This window comes from Protopterus annectens, chromosome 1.part2 (genome assembly GCF_019279795.1).
Source record: "Protopterus annectens isolate FY-2018-M chromosome 1.part2, PAN1.0, whole genome shotgun sequence".
NCBI classification, from domain to species: Eukaryota; Metazoa; Chordata; order Ceratodontiformes; family Protopteridae; genus Protopterus; species Protopterus annectens.
In genome coordinates this window covers 1169235715-1169252254 of record NC_056727.1, presented here as the reverse complement: position 1 = coordinate 1169252254, position 16540 = coordinate 1169235715, and positions in this window count along the sequence as shown.

Sequence of the window (16540 nt, the reverse complement as noted above, 5' to 3'; positions counted from 1 at the left end):
GTAGGAGAGAACAACTGTTAGTTAAAAGACAGGATTTTAAAGCATTTTTCAGGAATACGCTTGTGTGATGCTCATAATGCCTTATGTCAACACATTAAAAGTAATGAAGGACAAGTATTCAATTTTATAGTGTTGCAGGTTGTGAAGTTGAACACTGGGGGGGGGTGACATTGTAAATTTGACTGAATATAATAAAGCCAAATGGATTATTGAGCTAAGGGCTGACAAGGCTCCTGGCTTGAATGGTGTTGTACCTCTCAAACCCCCCCGAAGAAGCGGAGAGTTCATTATTGAGATTCTATTGGTCGTTGCTGTTTTTCAAATACTGATCTTGATGCTTGTTAATTGTCTGATGAAGGGTTTTACCTGAAAGAGCTTACCTGTTTCTGTTGTTTTATTAGGGATGCTATCATTTTATCTATCAGCCTGGTGGTCTGGGGCCTTTTTATTTGGATTTCTGTGGTTTAGTAACTGGACTTTTGATGAGGAGAACATTGTGTGTTGTTTTATGTTAGGCAATATCACCAGCACATCATTTTATAATGCAACCTAGGCAATTTATCTTTCAAGGGCAGCAGACACTGTCATTGTTTGCCAGCAGCAGCCTCTGCATTCATAATGATTTTTTATTGTGGAATTATTCAGACTTTTATATCTGTAGAGATTGTGCATATTGACTTAGCCCATCTTATCAGGTGGTTAATAGTTCTTATACAGTTTCATGTAGTTCATCCAAAGTTGCCAATAAATTTCATGTAATGTATTTCTTTATACCAATAAAGGGTTTACACAGTCAACAAAGTGGCTATAACTGCAGGTGGGGGTGAGGGGTCTCCCTGTGGATGACGATACCTTATGCTTTTATCAAGTGGTCAGTTTTAAACAGTCTTTAATCTGGCTTTGCAGGAGTGTGTGTGTGTGTGTGTGTGTGTGTGTGTGTGTGTGTGTGTGTGTGTGTGTGTGAGCGCACGTGTGTGTGTGTATGTGTGAGTGTGTGTGTCTGAGTTACGTTGGAATACTTTGGCTACTGTGTGTTTGTGTAAATCAGATATGAAATATGTAACTTTGGTAATTATTATTGTTATTAATTTTTGACACAGACATCTGAGAAAGATACACACAGCAATGTGACTATAATTGCTGGGTTTGGTTGATACCTGTGGATAAAAATGACTGACCTTGCTGAGTGGATAAAGTTTAAAAAAAAACTTTAGTCTGTTTTTTTCAGAACTAGTATGCATTAATGTAAAGCAAACTGGAATACTCTACTGTGGCCATTTTTATCATAATCAGACATGTGATGTGTACACAGTCAGTAAAGTGGCTGCAATTGCTGACAGCAGTTTGAATGGCCTTTTATGGCTGAAATGTTCTGAAATGGGTACATTATTGGTTTATACATTTTGTTTCATTGCTTACTCGGAAAAATGTTCAAAATGTCAAATTTAAAACACTCTAACAAATGTTACTATATTAAACAAAAATATAATTTAAAACAATCATAAAGCTGAATCAAAGAACCCATGCATTTATACATATTCCTAAAAATGTGTGCTCATGGACTGAAAACAGCCCAGAGCCCAAGGTATGCTTAAACCACTACTGGAGTGATGCATTTTCAATGAATGTGAGTTTCAAGGGAAGAGAAGTTTATTGTTGCTCATGCTTAGTCTGTTTTCAATGTGAGACTGTCTTGTTTTGTTTAGCAGATGGCTACCAGTGTTTTTGCTATAAAATTTGAAATACATTTTTAAGTTAAATCCAACTCTCTGAAATTATTGCAAAAGTGAAGAAGAAAATATGCATACGTACAGGTTTGAACAGTGTTTATGGTAACTAGGGAGAAAGAGACAGGTAATGGGATACTAGAATGGCTTCAAGAAGGGGGGGGGGGTTCCTGGTTCCTGGTCCATTAACCTCTCTAGGGCTCCATTTGACCATGATCTATCTCTGCTACTCCCCTAAACAAAAACTGAAAATTACAAATGTGAGTCCCCAATCCCACATGATACATTTCAAAACTCAGAAGTAAAGTTCAGTTCACCTACCTTTCCTTCTTTGTTTCTTTCTTCAACAGCTGATAAACATTTTCTATAGTCAAGGCTAATATTATATACTTTTTTCAAAGCTTAAGTTGTTCCACATGGAAATGTGTTGCAAATATTACCCTCTTAATTGAGGCACAGAGGAATGTTTCTTTTCGCTCTCTATTACCGCTCTGTGACATGGAGTAATTGTGGCCTCAGTGCAATGAGCTACTTGTATCTGCATGTATCTTTGCATTGATGCTGCTGCTTTAAATGTTTTTCTCTGCTGAAACCTCAGTAGTATTAGATTTGTAGTTATATCTCAACCTCTAAGTACAAGAAATCTGGACAAAGACAAAAATAACGGGGACAAAGGCCCAAAATCAGGGACAATTTTTAAACATTGCTCTAATGAACTTAGAAAGTTGACAAAATAACACATTTTGCATTAGCATGCATTTTCTGAAGGATATAAAGTCAAACTCCAGTGTTTTGTCTTGATTTAGTGACTTCAGCCCTTAATGATTTGCAGGAAAACCACAAATTTTATGAGAGCAGACTGAAAATATGAAGCAAAAATCTGGATGTGCTGTGAAATTCTGGAACAGTTGAGAGGTCTGAAATGAGTTTTAAAGCTGTTTAAGTGCTTTGACTACACTATGTAACTCTAATGAAATTTTTATTAGTTAAAACGAGATACAACATTTCCCTAAGTAGAAAATGTGCCCTCTGAAATGTTTTCTAAGTATTACAGTACTTTGTTGTGCTCCACTGCATGTGGATAGGGCATATAAAACCCACAAACATTATCCACAAAATCTCCAGCTGTGCCTGCTTATATAGGCTCATGTACTACAATAGCATGTCCTGACATAGTGTTAAAGGCAAATCCGCCTAATCAGGTTATATACTTTTAACTAAAGCAACATGTAACTTCACTCATACATCAGTTTTGTCTGTTAACCAATATATCACTTCTAAATCCAAAAAATTGCTTCAAAATAGATGGTACTCTAAAATGTTGTATAACAAAATCAATTTAACCCCATTTCAGATAAAGTAACACTCCCAATAGCAGCTAATACTTCCAATAACAATTGCCAGCTATCTTTCCCTCTCTATTTCTTTCTCTCCATTTGCTTAGCTTTAGCAGCAATGCTCCTTAAACAACTTTTCCGTCTTTGCTCTAGTAAAGGAGAAAGCTTTGCGTGTGTACTCTGTCAGTCTTGTACCTTTTTCATTGCACACTATTAAGCATATTTCTTCCTTCACTTATTTATACTTTTCATTCTTGCTTTCCTTTTACGGACTAGCACTATTACTCTCCTTATTTTGCCCTCACTGAATTCTGGTGAAAGGCAATTACTTTATGTTCTATGTTTTGGTGTCACCATAAAACTAAACAAAAGCCTTCCTCTCCATTCCCTCCATTTCAATGGAAATTATATTTTTTGCTGTAAATACACATTCTTTCCTAAAATAATAGTCTCATTTTTACAGTAGCTATTTCTCAGCATAATTTCTTTTCCCACCTCATAAATAACACTTGAGGTTTTCTATAAATCAAATGCTGCTATATCTTCCCTCAGCTGGTAGTCTGACTGCCTGCATAATTGATTAAGATAACAGATGAGAGTTGTTATTTAGACCAACATACAGCTATAACACGTGAGAATTGTTATTTGGAAAATTTGAAGCTCAAAATGTCACTTGCACCGTACGTGGCTACTTATCTGAACCATTCAATACCAGAAGTGACTTGTAGGCCTATTAGTGATGTCTTTTGTTTGGGACTGTTTTTGCAGTTTGCTCTTGTGAGAGAAAGGGTACTTGCAGTGTTCAGAGTTTTTGTTTATTTACAGTTTAGCTTGTTAACACCACCAGTTTCTACTGGCTGTCTGCATAGTTATGCCTGCTTTTTCTTACTGCTGGACTGATATGCTGGATGTGACTACTTATCTGATCTTTAGTACTAGGATATTGACTTTTTCTAGCCATTGAAGTTAATATTGAGACTTCTGTGTCAGCTAGTGATATTTGCATAATTCAGTATTAATGACACACAACATTCCCTTACAGAACATGTATACATGCCAAACAAGTGTGGTGGTATATGATTTTAAGTGTGACTGCAAGACAAGGGCTGTATACCAGAAATCAAAAGATAAGTAAAAGTACATACTCAAGAACACTTTTGTGATATTAAAAACAGTAATTTGGAAAATGCTGTGGCAGTACATGCGTATGACTGTCATGATGGTAATGTAAACAGTTTTAATTACACAGCATTGCCATCTGTTCATTTTCTTAGAGGTGGTGATAACATTGCAGAGGAGCAAAAATAATTCTAAAATACAAAGCACTGACACTAGGTGATTCAAACAATGAAATTGCTTGACAATGTTTAATATGAAGTGTTATTTCTGCATAAGATGTTTCAAATTAGCTTGATGTTTTCATAATGCTAAAGTATAAATAGATTTGTCATTTTAAGATTTAATTTTTTTTTTTGTTTCACAAAGTTCTAATTGAGCTCTAATGAAATGTACTTAAGAACTGTTGTAACATACTGGTGGTTCGACTCTGTGTAGCCTGTTTGCCAAAATGCCAGGGAGGAGAGTAAAGTAATTCTTAAAGTAATTCATGTGGCATTTTCTTGTGTTCATTTATGCTTCACCAGGGATGTCCTTCTTTCCACTTAGGGTTTTGCATATTGGCCAACACATGCTCTACCTGCATAGTGCATATTTTACGGTTAGTCTTTTACATGCAGCTATCAATCCTAATTTGCTTAAACAAGAAAATGTCTGCACTCAAGGCTTTTCTGATCTTAGAAAAAATACATATGTATATAATTACAGAAACCTGTTTCTACCCTTTAATGCAGTGACGAATACTCCTTCTTTGTCTGGGTTTAATGCCTCTCACTCATCCAGAACGGCTGATAAGGGTGGTTGCATTTCTGGTGGGGCCATGTCTGTATTCTTTCTCATCACCTCAGCTAATCCAGCAGTGTAATGACTTAGAACTCCTACATATTCTAGCATTTATAAACAGAAGCATAGCTAGCTTAATGACTGCCCTGTGCCAGTACAATGAACCAGTGCCCCACCCCCTCAGCTATTCAAATAAAGAGCAAAAAAAAGAAAAAAAAAAAGGTCATTCCTTCTACTGCCACACCAGCGTGGTGGCCAGATGCACAACACCCCCCCCCCTTTACCCAGACCAGCTATTTGGGTCACATTTCTATGCTCTGCTGTAATGAACCCCTCCTCCATTTTATTAATAAACAATAATTACTTCTTCTTTTAAACTGTAGCAAGCAGCTTGCTACAAATGTAGCAAACAGTTGATACAGTTTATACCCTGCCTGCACAGAGGGCTATAGTGCTCAGGTTTTAGTTAAAAAAGGTTCACTATCAAAATCTTTCAGCTCCCAAGGTCAAATTTAAAGTCAGCATGCCGAATATCGACATTCACAAACATAACACTGAAAGCCAAAACTCCCAACTGCTCCGGACCCAGGAACAAGTGCTAACATGGGTCTGGAAGAGGGGCAAGTTAAGACATTTGGTAATGCTGGTATATGACATTCCAACTGCCGATATGCAGGATTCACACAGCTGGATTCGACATTTGGTGCAGAGAGATTTTGATAGTAGACTTTTTTTTTTTATACTTTTAAACTGTAGCAAGGCCACTCACAAACAGTACAGTGCTTAGGCTTGACCACAAATGCAATTCCAGCTTTTACAAGCTGGTAATGCATTAGTGATCAGGATTAGCTGATTACGTTCCACCAACAGTTTGCACCCGGGGCGTTTGCCTATCTCATCCTGCCCTAGCTATACTACTGTTTATAAACAATCAAATCCTTGTTAACTACAGAACTCCCTTCCATGGATTTTGCTAAATTTTATAAAACTGCAAGTGACGTTTTTCACTCCTATTTTCCCATCCACTTCACAAGTGCTTGGATAACCACTAAATAAGGTCAGCTGTGATTATCCCCCAGTTCTGATTTAATTAAATAACTAATTTGCCAAGCCTTGTTTGGATTTGAGGCTTCCCTTGTTGTTTTAGAACCCTAAGTTATCCTACACAACACTGGAACATTTTTTTTCTTTTAGTTTAACACTTGACTGGAGCAAGTACAAGTTATTTATCAAAGACGCACCATCCTGGCCTTTTCTAAAAGGTTTGGGTGTGGCTTTGATGACTGGCAGTGACTACTGTTAAAGTAAGGAAATGGCCACATGCAAATGCAACCCATTTGCTACCTGCTGAACTTTTTAAGTTTTTAAGTTGTGCTAGCTGCTTCAGAGAGATATCTGTGGTACTGTAACATACTCTCTAATGTTCGCATTTCAGCTTCATTAATGACTGCTGAACATCTGTAGCATATCTATAGAAATAGTAAATGCTAACTATATAAAATGTAATATATGCTGTCATTTTTTAACCCGTGGTAGTAGTGCTGCGGTAGCATTGTCGCCTCATAGCAAGACGTTGTCCCGTTCAATTCTCAGCTAGAGCATCTTCTGTGTGGAGGCATACGTGAATGGGCGTGCCTTCGTTGAAGGTTGTGCATCAGGGCTGGTAACTCGGCACATAAAAATCCACTACCAAACATTAGCTGACTGGAGTTCCGCTGTGGCGACCTCTAACTGGGATAAGCCGAAAGACACAACAACATGCTGTCATTTTTAACATGCTTTTAGTTATAACTCCATGTACAGTTATCAACTTTTTAACTCCAGAATTCATGACAAGACAAAAATAATTGGAGGAAAAGTTCCAGTTTATGGCACACATTTTAAATTATTTATTTGTCTTTGCTGACCAGGAAAGTCTGACTGGGCAAAGCTTATTTTCAGTGGAATTCAGACAGTTCTAAGAAAAACAGTAGGTACATTTTGCAGGAAAAGAAACATAGTTACAAGACAGGTATATACAGCAAAGTATTTACATCAATATTTATAAGTGTACACAGTTCAGGTAGCTCTAACATTGTAGGAAGTAAATGGATTTATACTTTAGAAGGGAGAACATTGTAGCATAGGGCATATCTAGGTAAGCATTGCGTGGAGGTGCAATCATTTTCAGAGTACAGGTAGAGTTTAGAGTGTGATAGAGGTGATAAGAAGTTAGAAAAGATTTAGGTGAGGTGAGAAGTGGGAGAGGGGAAGAAATGGTATATAACTGGAAAGGGATTAGGTAAAGATAGGGGAAGAAACACAGCTGGTAATAGCATTTTGGGGACTCCCAGCAAATGTCAAGTTGGGGGTCCTAGACACTTTAGTCTGTGTATCACCCTGTCACTGCCACCCCTCCTAAGCAGCATCTTAATTCATGTTGCATAGTTTTAGGAGTAGCACACACAGACTGAAGTGTAGCTACAATATTCTTACATTATAGCAGGTGTGTGTACCACACTATGTTGGCCCATCTCACAGAAGGACATTCACAGTTATGGGCATTTACTTGCAATGGTGATACACTGAAGCAACTCTACATACAGAAAAATGGTGTCCCAGGCACTGCCTACTGTTCACCCCCCCCCCCCACACACACACATTTCCTCCAGTACTTCTCTGTTTTCACATCTCAGACTCCCTACACCATGCACATTACTTTTTTATTAATTTTCTCACATTTTGCCTTACTCATCAGCTTTCTTCAAGAAGCCATGAGTTTTCTATTGCTCATAAGTGCATTTTAAAGTTTTCTTTTTTTTTTTACACAACCTTTTCATCCAATGGTGGCTTGAACAAAAATTATGATTAAGGAAAGAAATGCAGTGTTGTTGTTCAGCTTAATAGTAACTGTTTAGGAAATAACTCAATTAAGCCAGGGTCCACAGAAGCCATAGGGTTATAGATGCTTCAGGATGCATTTTAGAGCATTTTCCCAACCTTTTAATCAAGTGGTGGTCTGAATAAAAATAAGTAAAAAAAAGAATTTCAGTCTTATGTTTTCCTTTTAGGGAAGATATAAGTTGTGCCCAAGGCTTAATGTTGAAAGCTGACAAAACAGTATGTCAAGATAAACTAACAGGACAATTGTAGTGAGGATACACAAATCCTGCCCCCCCCCCAAAAAAAAAAAGACAATCACTGTCTGTGCATCCTTCTGATTTTAGATTGGGATGAAAGCAGAGGTTCAGATGGCCACAGTCATGTATTTCAAGTGGCTGATGTCATACATACGCATAACATACTTCATTACCCTTCACTTGTATACACGCCTGATGTATGATTGGAAGAAAAGTGAAAAAATATTGATTGCAATAATGTATGCTATTTTGTTGCTCCAAGACAGCACACTGTCTCTCCAATAGCTACAGTAGCCATCTTTGTACATCACTGAGATCTGTGAGAAATGTAAAAATAACAATGACCACATTGTCCGCAGCCCAAACACAACATACAAAGACCTCCTGTGCACATTTCTAAGGTGTGATCATGATGAAAATTAAAGGAGTAATGACCATACAATCCCCTGCCTCCCATACAACCTACAGCAACGCTCGGTGCAAGCACATCTGAGCAGGGCTGGCTTTAGAATGGGCTGGTTGAGGGCAGAGACTGCCACTAAGTCCATGTCAAAATCCATTTGTATAGTCTGTGATATGGGGTCCACCAGACTCCTAGAAGCTCTAAGTGTCTGAATGTACTGTGATGTATTTTATCCCTTGCTTTTGAAATATAATTATTTGGTAAGTGCCTTTTTACTGCTACTCGGAAGAGTTATGTATGCACCCAGCTTTATTATGTGTGGACAGATAAAAATCAGGGATACTTTTTAGAGACACACACACACACACACACACACACACACACACACACACACACACACACACACACACACACAGTATGCTCATTTTCAGGGGAAAAAAGGTGAATTCCATTTTGCCTGCATGTTTCTGAAGTGTTGGGATTACTGAGCCACAATGACAATGAACAGTTGCTTTAACACACATTATCTTCCTACCAAACCACAAAATAAAGCCACCTATCATGTGTAAGGTCCACGTTTGTGATGGTAAGTGAAAGATAATATGGACAGATTGTTACTCTTAAATACAATGCAATCATGCCCCCCCTGCCCCCACACAACTGTAATGGCAATGTTGATGCTGTTTGTACTAGAAAGTGAAAGAAACTGTAGCCAGCTTGTTACTGTTACACTGCAACATGTATACACACACACACACACACACACACACACACACACACACACACACACACACACACACATGCACGTGCATGTGCCCGAAGACATGCCTTGCCACACACACACACACACACACACACACACACACACACACACACACACAAGCATAAGCCATAGCAATACTATTTTTGCACTTATTTCATCAAATAGCACTACATTGTGCAACACTAGTGCTGCTGCACCAGATCAGTGGCTATTGTTATTAACTGTCAAGCAACAGCAGGGGTAAGTCTCATGGATGAGTAATGCATACCTGTCACTGTCCCTGATTTCACAGAATGTTCCTGGTTTTGCATCATCATTTTGCTCTGTCCCTCATTAAAAAAAAGTTTAATTTACTGGTAAATCATTCAAGATTACAGTCAATAAATCTAGACATCAGAGTTTCATATTTCTTATTGTCTAAGAAATATATGTTGATGAAAAAATGTGTTATTCTATTAAGTTTTTAGGTGAATTAGAATAACATTTAAAAAGTGTTTCTGATTTTGAGCCTTTATTCTGCTATTATTTTGGCTTTGCACAGACTTCTTGAGCAAAGACGTTGAGAATTATAGTATTTGGTGTTCTGCCAGTACGTATAAAACTATCTGAAAAAGAAAAGCATCCCCAGAGACTGGACGTATCACCACTTCTTAAAATCCAAGGTAAATATAGTGATCAGTCACCCTAGATTGATGACATCTAGAACTTTCCTTGCCAGTCTTCATTGACTGATTATCATCCTTATCCTGAAGGGTTACATCACAACCTTGTTTCACATAAAGAACATAACCAGAACATTCATATTTTTTTCTCCTCATTTTCTTCCTAACTAGCAGCAGCTGTTTTGGGGTCCCCCACACACTCAAAGATTATTAAGGGTGGGGGACTATATCCATGGGCTCACTATGATGCTTGCTTTAATGAAAAGAATGTCCACCAGAAGGATTTAACTAAGTCAAGGGCACTATGTCAGTGGTAAACCAGTTAATGAAATTGTGCAACCTGTTACCTGACAAAACACTGTTACTATAACCAGATATATTTTGGAATTTTAAAGGAGATACAAGTAAGAGCTGTTATTACTCACCTTGTTTATTAAGTACACAAGGCTGCTGTACTAGCTTTTGTTAGTTTGATAAAATGATACAAAGTAACAAAATAAGATAACTTGCTGTGATGGGGGCCCCCAGGGACTGCAGGGTTTGCTGGTGCGTAAAGCCAGCTATGGGAAGAAAGACAGATAAAATGCTGGGATACTGGAGAGTTAACCTGGTGCTGAGCATGAACATGACCTTCAGTTGTAGTCTGAGCAAGCTTTTAAAGTGTGATACTTTGCCAACGAGTTTGATGTGTTCTGGGATAGGGGTCCATATTTTGAGACATAGCTGGAGTAAAGTGAGTCTCTGGCTGAGTTATTAGTCTTAGTTCCTTTTAGTAACACCTTGTTGGCAGAGTGGTGGTCTCTGGAAGGAGAGTAAAGAAGAAATATTTTTTTAGTGTGGGGCATTTATCTGTGTAGTAAATAAGTTTATATACAGATAATAATTAAGAATGTTTTAGTACGTTGTATAGTTCGAGACAGTTAAGTTATCTCTAGGCTTGACAGTGGTGGGTTCATTGTGTTGAGTTAGTGGCAAATGTAAGAGTTTTATTATAACAAGAGACTAGTTTGGATGCATGAGTGGTATTTAGGTGAGTTAGGATAGGTGATACATAAAGGAGGGCTAAGAGTAAGTAGGTTGAGGCGAATGTTTGCTGTGCTGTGTCTGTAAGGTATTGGTTGGTTTTATAGAGGAAGCTGAGTTTCTGTTTGCTCTGTTTTATAGTTTGTAAGATGTGGAAGTAAAATTTGAGATTTCCATTAATGACAACTCTTAGAAGTTTATTGTGCTTCCTTTCTTTTTAGATCGATAACAAAGGAACCATATCAAGGAGTATTAAGAAAGTCTGATGGAAATAAGTTTAGAGAGTAAATGCTGATGTGTTACTGTGTCAAATGCTTTAAATAAGCCTAAAAACATTGCTGAGACAAGTTTGCCATTATTTCTAATTTGATTTATACTGTTAGTAAAATACTGTAGGGCAGTTGTTGTACTCTGATGGGGTCTGAAACAATGCTGTGTTTTGTTTTGGAAAGGTTATTGAAGTTGAGCAGAAGTGTAGTTGGCTCAACAAGAGCCCTGTGTCAGTACCATAAGCCAATACCCTAACCCCAAGCTCTTCAAGTTAAGGAAAAAAAAACATTTACTATAATTAGCCAATGGTTACACTGAAGAGCAAAAATGGTCTTTCTTTTTATACTAACCAGGTGGCCAGATATACAATATGCTCCCCTCTCCTGCTCCAGCCATTCAGGTCCTGTTTTTGTGAAGTGAAACAAGTCTCCTTTCCCACAATTTATTTAAAAAAAATCATTTTGTCTTTTAAACTGCAGTAAACTGCTTGCTAGAAGTATAGCAAACAGTTGCTACAGTTTATACCCTGCCTGGCAGAGCACTATGGCACTCATTTTTAGTTAAAACAAAAAAAGAGATTTTCTATTTTTTTTTACTTTTAAACTGTAATATACTGCTTGCTACAATGTGGACGACACATGGAGTGCTGGAGTGATCCAGTATGACCACAAATGCAATACTGGCTTTTAAAATCTGGATTGGCTGATCACACCACCCCCAGCACTTTGAGCCCAGTACATTTGTCCTTCTCGCCCAGCCCTAGCTACGGTACTGGAGTTGAGATTTTGTATGAGTTGTGTGTGGATATACTTTTCAAAGATTTTTGAAAGTGGGGAAAGGATATCTACTCCACTGCCAATCATGAGCGGACAGGTGATCCACTGTGGCGACCCCTAACTGGGAAAAGCCGAAAGAAGAAGAAGAAGAACAACTAGGTATTGATGTACTCTTAATAAGATGGAGAGCTGCATAGCTTACACATAGGGCATGGCAAGTATCATACAGAAATTGAAATTCTTGTTTACAGTCAGGGTGTCCCACAGATCTCTGCCCTAGGTCCTTAGTTGTTTAGATTGTATCTTTCAGACCTAATGATTTCATCTGTTGTGTTCTACAGTCTATATGCAGATGACCTGAAACTGGATAAACTGATTACATGTGTTACAGATAAGGCATGTATGCAAAAGAACTTGACTAGATTGACCACTTGGGCACAGGAGAATAATATGCTGATAAATACATAAAAAACTAAGCATATGGGATTTGAGAGACATAAACTGAAAGATGAATATTTAATATAGCATGAATGAAACTGTAGATTCATTTAAGGACCTGGGTTTATGGGAAGATATAGCTTTGGATTCTTCTAATCATATCAACCAATTGATTAATGACAGTTATAAAACAAAGAGTGAGAAGGTCACACAGAAAAACAATCAGTAAAAACTAAATGAAAACTCCAGCCTAGTTAGAACTTCCACTGAGTGACCTCTCAAACCTCTTGTATCAGAGGCACATGGGATATATGCAAATGACCCTTATGAACATCAGGTGTTTCATATGAATGCTCATGACTTATTTCTTTTTAAGTCATTTCAATGGACAATTTCAGGCCAATAAAGACAAACTCAACTAGCTGTTGATATGCATAGTTCAACCTTGTTATGACCTAATTAGCACAGCACAAGCAGAGTGTTTGACTCAGCATAAGAAACACATGGCTGTTATACCCAGCTGATGTCCATTACCATTAGGGTGACTGCAAAATATCCCAACAAACAAACTAAAACAAAGAGTGAGAAGGTCACACAGAAAAATCAATCAGTAAAAACTAAATGAAAACCCCAGCCAAGCCAGAACTTCCACTGAGTGACCTTTCAAACTTCTTGTATCAGAGGCACATATGATATATGCAAATGACCCTTATGAGCATCAGGTGTTTCAGCTATATGGCAATTCTGAATGCCCATGACTTATTTCTTTTTAAGTTGTTTCAATGGACAATTTCAGGATATAGGGTATAACAGCCCTGTGTTTCTTATGCTTAGTCAAACGCTCTGCTTGTGCTGTGCTGAAGAGGTCATAACAAGGCCAAAATATGCATATCCACAGCTAGTGGGGTTTGACTTTATTGGCCTGAAATTGTCCATTGAAACGACTTAAAAATAAATAAGTCATGGGCATTCAGAATTGCCATATAGTTGAAACACCTGATGTTCATAAGGATCTTTAATGAAAGTTATAGAACCATAGGTTATATAAAAACATTTATAAAGTCTAGGAAATCAGAAAAGATGAGTCATTGTTTGATTACATTAGACCCAAACTTGAGTATGGAATAACAATATGAAAACCTTATAAGAAAACAAACATGAGTAAACTGGAAAGAGTACAGCAGGAATATACCAAGGGCTTATGCTGATGTGAAAATTTAAGTTATTATGAAAGACTAAAATATCTGAATGTGTACAATGCCTGTTATAGATATCTAAGAGGAGATCTTATTCAGGTATATAGGGCATTTAGAGACAACTACCGCTGGGAATGATTGGGGTTATCAAAAAGTACTAGAGAATCATCTTACAACCTTTGCAGAAGATTCTATAGGAATGAGAAGTGCACTAATTGGTTCTCTGAGAGAGCAGCTGATGCAGGAACAGACTACCAAGTTACATTAAAGCAAGTACTAGTTTAGATATTTTTTTAAGAACACCCTGGATACATTATGGGAACAAGTATTTTGGTATGTAGGCAGGCTAGAAGGGCATTAATGCCTGTGCTTGAAATATATGTATGTATGTATGTATGCATGTATATTTGGACAACTTACTTATATTAGCAGTCTTTTTCAAAGTGTCAGGAACCTCTTATTTGGCTGAAATATCTTTTGCATAAGCTGGGGTTCTAAGAGAACATTCAAAAGTCTTTTTTGACTCCTTCACACTGGATTGTGTTCCTGGGTTGTCATCTAGACAGGTCAGTTCAAAGATCTTTTCTTCCATGGAAAAATAAATCAGTATCTGGATCTACTTCTAAAGTTTTCCACTCAGACTGTGGTCATTTCAAGGAATACCTCTGGATTTTAGGTCTCATAGCATCTGTGATTTTCATGATACCCCTGCCAAAATTCCACACAAGATGCAATGGTATCTAAAGACTCTTTGGTCCCAGCACCAACATCCTTTGTCTTTTCAAGTCCCAGTGCTGAGGTATATCAGAAAAGATTTAGCAAAGTGTGCAAAGCTTGTTGCTTATGGAGGTGAAGAAATTCAAACTGAAGGCTCAGTAGTGCTTTCATGTCACTCTGCTGACAGAAGTTACTACTTGTTATTTTATGTGGTCAAGAGGCACGTCCAGTCATTATTAAGGCACAAAGACAGTTTGAAAATGGGGCTGCTTTTATTTTATAAGAAAGTCCATCCATCATGTTAGCTTGAAAGACCACTACTGTAATTTCGCAAAACATATATTTTCTATCTGTGCTGATCTTTTCGAAGACAAACTAGACAAGCTTCCAGTTGTGTACTCCATGAAGTTAGACCCAGATATCAGTCCAGTTATCAGACCAGCTCAGAAAGTTCCAATAGCTATGCAGAACAGAGTCAAAGCCGAGCTAGATAAAATGGTGCAACAAGGTGTGATTTGTCCAGTAGATGAACCAACTGAATGGATATCTTTCATGGTGATAGCTGATAAGAAAAGCTCAGGTGACATCAGAATATGTACTGATCTATGAGATTTGAACAAAGCACTAAAAAGACTTCATCATCCAATGCGTACAGTCAAAGAAGTCACTGCTCTTATGCCAAATGCCACTGTTTTTTTCTGTTTTAGATGCAAAGAGTTCATTTTGGAAAATTTTGCTTGACAAGAAATCCTCATTGCTAACTACTTTCAGTACTCCATTTGGATGGTACAGATTTTTGAGAATGCCATTTGGTATATATTTTGCAGGTAAAGTCTTTCAGTGTGCAATGGAGCAAATTTTTTTTGGATATCCTTGTGATATTATAGTAGACAACATACTAGTAGGAGGTAATGTTGAAGCTGAGTATGACAGAAGCCTTAGAAAAGTTCTGGAAAGAGCATGTCAAGTGAAGCTTAAGCTCAATCCACAGAAATGCAAATTCAGGCTACGAGAAGTCACTTATGTTGGTCATATATTTACCAGTTCAGGCCTACAACCAGACCTTTCCAATCAAACATCCACTCTCGAGATGCCATCTTCAGACAATGTTCAAGCCCTGCAATGCTTTCTTAGCATGGTTAACTATCTAGACAAGTTCATTCCAGACTTGAGTCAAATATCAGCACCACTCAGAGAGCTGACATGTAAAGATGTATCCTGGTCTTCTTTAGAACAGCACCAAAAAGCATTTGATGCCCTGAAACAGAGACTTGCCAGTCCACCAACTCTTAGATACTATGATGCTCACAAGCCAGTCACTCTTTCATGTGATGCTTTGAGATTTGGTCTAGGTGCAGTAATTCTACAAGAGGATCAGCCTATTGCCTATGCATCAAGAACTCTTACCCAAACTGAAATGCAGTATGCTCAGACTGAGAAAGAGCTTTTGGCTATTGTGTTTGCATGTCCAAAGTTCCATGATTATGTTAATAGTAGACCTATCCAGATTGAAACAGACCACCAACCTCTAGTCACTATTTTGAGAAAGCCTATGCCTACAGCCCCAGCCAGATTGCAACATATGATGCTGAAATTGCAAAAGTATAATTTTACTCTTGTCTACAAGAAAGGCAAGCGTTTTTATCTTGCTGATACATTCCACTGAACAGCATGAGAATGAAAACCTTGATTCTGAAGTCATGGAAGTGAGAAATTTTTCTTCCACACGTCTTGGTGAGCTGAGAGATCACACAGCCACAGATCCAGTTTTCCAGAGGCTCAACCAGTTTTTTCAACAAGAATGGCCATCACAGCAATCTAGTTTACCTCAAGAAGTGCAACCTTGTTTTCCATATAGAGATGAGATTTTGTCCGACAATGGTATCATTATGAAAGGTCTGAAAGTAATTGTTTCAAAGTCCTTGCAACAAGAGTACATTACTATCTTGCATCGATGTCACCCAGGAGCAAACTCTACCAAAAGAAGAGCGAAAGATCTAGTATTTTGGCCTTCTATATCACAAGATATTGAGAAAGTGCTATTATCTTGTTTTGTATGTAATTGTACTAAGTCGCATCAACAGAAAGAACCACTTCACCTAAACCAGATTCCTGGACTACCGTGGTCAAGTCCACACAAAGTTATTTCTGACAATGGCACACAGTTTACAAGCCAACAGTTCAAAAGATTTGCTGAAGAGTGGGACTTT